A 6,000-nucleotide genomic window follows, 5' to 3' on the forward strand; every position below is an offset into this window, starting at 1 on the left:
TCAGTTATGTTCTATGTTAGACGAATCGGAAATCGGGAAACAAATTGCAGGATAATTAGTATGACTATATTCCATGTGTTTGTCCGCATAGATATCTTGAGAACAGAGGAGTATATGATCACTTATCTAAAGGATGCGTCACTGACTGGGTCAGAGTTGACAGTGACTTTTGAAAGCTTACGATTGCTAAGTCAGATCCTGAAGTGCATTAGCAGTAATAGTTATTAGACTTATCCCAGTGGGAGACTGTTGGATTTGGTGTCTAAGCCCATAACTATAACTGGTATGTACTTAACCCGATTGTAGCATGGTCCTTTTTGGGTTGCCTTCACCAGTGCAATTTGATAGGATGGATTTTTGAGAATAAGGTTATTTATGATTTGTTAATATATTACAAGTATAATATATTGATATTATTTAATTAGTATTGATCAAGAATTAATTTGGAATTAATTTTGTGATCAAAAGAGACTAATTAAATATATGGGGATTAATTATATAAATCAATGATTCTTGTAATGTGGACTAATGATCCATGACTATATGGATGGGCTAAACCAATAAGATAATCCATGGATAGTCCATGGAGGTTAGCCCATGGAGCATAAGAATATGAAAAGTCATGGAGCATTAGGGTTTACAAAGTGTAACCCTCGTATTTGCCACATTATAAATAGTGACCCCATAAGCCAAAATCGGCAACACACTCTTTGGAGTCAAGTATTTTATTCTCTTAAAACCTCCTCTTGCTTATTGGTGTTTGTGAACCAATAGAGGCATTACATTTGAGGTGCTCAAGCTTTCAAAAGTCAAGAACTCTACCCTACTCAAGAGGTAAGCATCTAAACTAAGTTTATATTTTATAGCTTCAATTGTATGCTAGCTAGGGAGAATGCTTTGGAAAACTGAAAATGCATGTATAATTAGAGAAAACATAGATCCAAAGCATTTAGGGTTGCATGTGCACCATAGGAGTGTTATAGTGCTTAAAACCCAACAGTTTGGTCCCTAGATCTGGACGTTTTTGGTGTCCCAAATGCATAAAAATTCAATCTTGATGGATAATATCAACCCATGCATGATTATTAGTTCCTTTGTTGAAGTTGTAAAGTTAGAAGTTAGATTGGGACCCCTTTGAGCCATACAAAAGCTCAAAGTCGACGACTTTATGGATCAAGGCATGATTTGGAACAAGTTCTGAGTACTGGACACTTTGGCTTAAGGGGTTAAGACCTTTTTTAAGTGGATTGTGAGCAGTGTGCGTACGCGGGGGCGTACCTCCTGGTACACAGCGCGTACTGGGTCAACTCGTTGTACGTTGGGCGTACCAACTGAGTATGCTGGGCGTGCTCAGTCTATTTGGGCTTTCTTGATTTGTTGACCTTTTGACCTTTGACCATTGACCAGAAGTTTGACCAGAGTTGACCAATGGATATTTTGGGCCTTTTAGGATATTGGGCCTTCTTGAATTAGGCCCATGATGGGTTTTGGAATTTGGAAAATTGGGCCATGTTTGGGCTTTGGGTAATTATTTTAGATTTTGGGCTTTTTGGACAATTGGATTGGGCCTTGGCCTTGGGCCGAGTTTGGGAAAGGGTAGAAAGCTCTTTTACCCTAGTTTGGACTCTTGGTGTGAGTCGGGATTTAATTATTGATTAAATGTTATTTTGTGATTGATAACGCGGGGATGTTAGCGGATCTGCGGTCAGAGATTTATCTGTGGGTTTCAGCAGTCTGAGGTGAGTCTCCTCACTGTACTATGGGTCGAAGGCACTAATGTCGGCCCATTGGCTTATGTATTATTGAAAGACCAATGGGTAGACTTTGGCACTGTATGAAAGACCCGGAGGTGGCTCCTGGAAAATCTGTATGCAAGACCAGGGTTTGAACCCTGTAAGTTAAGTAGATTGTTAGTTGTAGATTGTATGCTTGTTGTCTTTGTGATGCTTGAATAGAAGACCAGGAGGTGGATCTTGGCACTTGTCTGTAAGACCTAGGGTTTGGCCCCGGCTTGGCAAGGAAAGACGATGATATGGCTCGTGGCATAATGGCAAGACTATGGCTGGCACATAACATTTTCTATTGTATATATGGTATGCGCTATTTTGGGGAAGTCACTAAGCTTTGTGCTTACGGTTTATTGTTTATGGTTTTAGGTACTTACGGTTCAAAAGGGAAGGGTTCGGTATGATTGCAGCGCATACACCCATGTTTTTTCGCAACTTTGTGATCTTAGGATTGTACTCTGATAACTGTTTTATTATGAGATACGTCTAAATGTTTGTTTAAAGGATAAATGGGTGTTTTGATTTTGGGACATTACAAGTTGGTATCAGAACCTTGGTTTGAGGGATTCGGGCACATTCTCGAGTGTGAATGAACTCAAACTGAGGAATTGGTAATTTTTCTTAAAAAGAAAATGAGTTTCAAAAAAATGAAAAAGGAAAGAAGTTTCAAAAGGATTTTGTAAAGATAAAGGGGGTGTGATTTGTGCAATCGGCCAAGCTTAAGTAAGTGATTCCCAGAATACCCATACATGTTTGTTATGATTATATGTTATGAGAAATGCATGCTAGATTAGGGCTAAGGATCTGCTCAAGATTTCATGCTAGGAGAGATGCCTTTATATGCCTGATTGTTGAGCTTTTAGAATTGCATGCTAGTATGGTTTTCAGATGATTGGATAGAATGGCTTGATTGGTTGGCACGTTGGTTAGATTTTTCCGTTATCCGAATGTTGTTTGCTTTGTGCTTTGTGGGTCCCTTAGTGATGTGGGTTAGCTACTAAGTAAATATGTTAAGTCACATGTAACAAAGGTTGAATAATCTTAGAGTGATGGATTTGACCCTATTGCGCAACTCTCGTTTGAGTCTAACCGTTGTAGGGATGAGTCTGTTACTCGAAGGATTATCTAAGCTTTGTTGCATGTGATTTTATTCATGAAGTAGTTAACTGACATTATTGGGAGTTCTTCATCAGCCGATGGCAAGGTGAGGTCGGGAACCTAGGAAAACCTAGGAAGTGCTTCAGTGGGTTTAGTTAGACTGTTTAGCGATCATTTGGAGTATCAGTTTGAGAAGGCGACTTATATGATTTGGGATGATTCTTGAGGAAAGTATGGATAGGTGTGGAAGGTAGTATTGGGCTCGTACTACTGAAAGCACAAGATCCATACTTGAATCGGGGAAAGTTTCGGAGAATCTAGGAAATCTGTGGGATAAGGATCCTTGGGTATGTTCTGATCATTTGCATGTTGTTTTTCAGTTTGGTGATGAGCACTCAGGAAGGAGGTTTAGGTTCTGGTTCCGGCTCAGGTGCAGGTACTGAGCTGATTAGAGAGCAGATGCGGGAGTTCATCTCGTCGGAGATTACCCGCGGTATTTTGGAGCAGATTCCTATGATCTTTGGTACGGTCAAGGAGAGGATTTTGGAGATTTTGGATGAGCGTCTGGGCACATTCCGAGTCGAGGTTATGGCAATTGTTAGAGCTCACACTCTTTCTTTCCGTGAGTTCCGTGCTTGTGGAGCTCTCGCATTCTTTGGGTAGAAGGACCCCATTACCATTAAGAGATGGTTAGCAGATATGGCTAATGTGTTTAGGACGAGTTTCTGCCCCGAGGGGACAAAGGTCAAATTTGTTTCCTGTCTTTTGAAAGATAGAGCTCGAGAGTGGTGGGAGGAGGTAGACTTCGCCTTGGGAGGTGAGGCCCTGGAGACAATGTCTTGGGATGAGTTTGTGACCCGGTTTAGGGCTGAGTTCACACCGGATACTGAGGTGCAGCAGTTGGCAAGGGAGTTTTAGGACCTTCGTCAGACTACAAAGACTATGGCAGAGATCACTGCCAAGTTTTGGGAGAAGGCTTTATTGGTTCTGCAGTATGCAACGGATGAGGAAATGAAGAAGGTAAGGTATCATGATATGCTGAGGGATGACATCAGGGAGTTCGTGAGTATTTTATGGTGCAAGTGTTGGATTAGTGTCTAAGTCCATAACTATATATGGTATGTACTTGACCCGGTTGGCATGGTCCATTTGGGTTGCATGGCATCATGCATTTGGATAGACTAAAATGAGAGAAATAACACTTAAGGTTTGGTAATATATTATAAGTTCTAATATATTAATAAGATTATTTAATTAGTATTGATCAAGAATTAATTTGGAATGAACTAAGTGATCAAAAGGAGACTAATTAAATATATAGGTTGATTGTGTAAATCATCCATAATTGTATAGTGGGCTAATGCTCCATGGATTATCTAGTTGGGCTAAAACCCATAGGATGCTCCATGGATGCTCCATGGTGTTTTTGTACCCATGGATCATGGAAATGAAAGGCCATGACAATTAGGGTTTACATGGTGTAACCCTAATTGTGATACACTATATAAGCATCTTATTCTTCCCAAAATCGGTAACCATGAGAAGACTATGATGGAATGGTGAGGGCTAGCCGATTTCATGAAGTGGTTCATTTCTCTCTAAGTTATTCCAAGTGTATTTGATGTTGTGTGAACCATTTGAGGTGTCACACTTGGGGCACTCAGCTCTTAAGCATCAAGGAATCAAGCTACATAAAAAGGTATGTCTTCTAACTTGTTTTTATTATCCAAGTATCAAAGATTGTATGCTAGATAGGGTAATACCTTAGAATATTCATATTTTCATGTATAATAGAGAAAACATAGATCCAAGGTATTTAGGGTTGCATGTACACTTAGGAGTGTTAGAATGCTCAAAACCCATCAGTGGTATTAGAGCCTAGGCTTGTTTTCTTGTTATACTTGCAAAATTGGCTGAAAAAACGAAGTTTGTTGCTGTCTGAACAGCAGACTCGCCGAGTCCATGAAGGGACTCGACGAGTCCAAGACTAAATTCATCCAACTCGCCGAGTTGGTTCATGCACTCGACGAGTTGGACCCCCAGACAACATATCTTCGACTGTTTTGGCTGGAATTGGACTAGGAACATTACCCTAAGCTGTTTTTCAACTTATAAACCTGTTTTTGATGTGGTAATGTTCATGCTAATCCAATTTCAAAGATAATTGTCAATAGATTCATGTTTTGTATTAGTTTTATGGTTAGGCTAATTACATGAAAAAGTTTGATTAAATTATCTTGTTCTTATGAGTTTCTTAGATTAATAGAAAAGTTATGTGAAATTGTAGTTTTCAATCCCAATTAATCTAAGAGTTGGTTCTAAAATATGTGTTTGTAACTTGTCCTCAAGTTATATGAAAAGTCACATTTAAGATTGATAAAACTCATAAATATTTACATAGGTTATGAATAAAGAAAAGTCATATTCTTTTAATAGTTTAAAGTCTTCCATAACTTGTCCTCAAGTTATGGAACTTGAAGAGTTTGTTGAATTAAAACTAATTTAAACACATAAGTTATGGAATTGAAAAGTTTTTGAATAGTTCAAAACTTGCCCTTAAGTTTTGGAATTTGAAAAGTTTTCTTTCATGAATACTTTAATTCCAAATTAAGCCCTTAGGATTTTAAAAGTTAAAATTCAACCCTTATACTTTATAATATTATAAGTTAATAATATATATATATATATGTATATGAGCAAGTCGTCTTACCATTAGTAGGCCTCATTCACGAAGCCAGTCTATAAGGGGGGTATAAGGTTACTGCCTATAAAATGGCAGTTTAATGGGTGTCCACTCTCACCCACCGCTTCCTTGACTGGTGGAGGGTCGTTAGCCGAACGGGTAGGACAAGGACTATAATTCTCCCTTCATTATAAGTATAATGATAAATACTAAGTAACTAAACACTTATAAATTCCCAATCTTAGTTACTTAGGAAAATGTGAATAAGGTGCTAATCCATGAAATTACACTTTGTACTTTGTTTGAGCTGTTAGTGGAGCGTGTGTGGTTAACCGGCACACTAACTGGTTTTAACAAAGTAGGCAAAGGGTTTCTTAAAGTTTATCATAGGCCGGTGGAGCGTGTGTGGTTAACCGGCACATCGGTTGAGTG

This window comes from Lactuca virosa, chromosome 3 (assembly GCF_052849685.1).
Source record: "Lactuca virosa cultivar CGN04683 chromosome 3, Lactuca_virosa_CGN04683_v6, whole genome shotgun sequence".
NCBI lineage: Eukaryota > Viridiplantae > Streptophyta > Magnoliopsida > Asterales > Asteraceae > Lactuca > Lactuca virosa.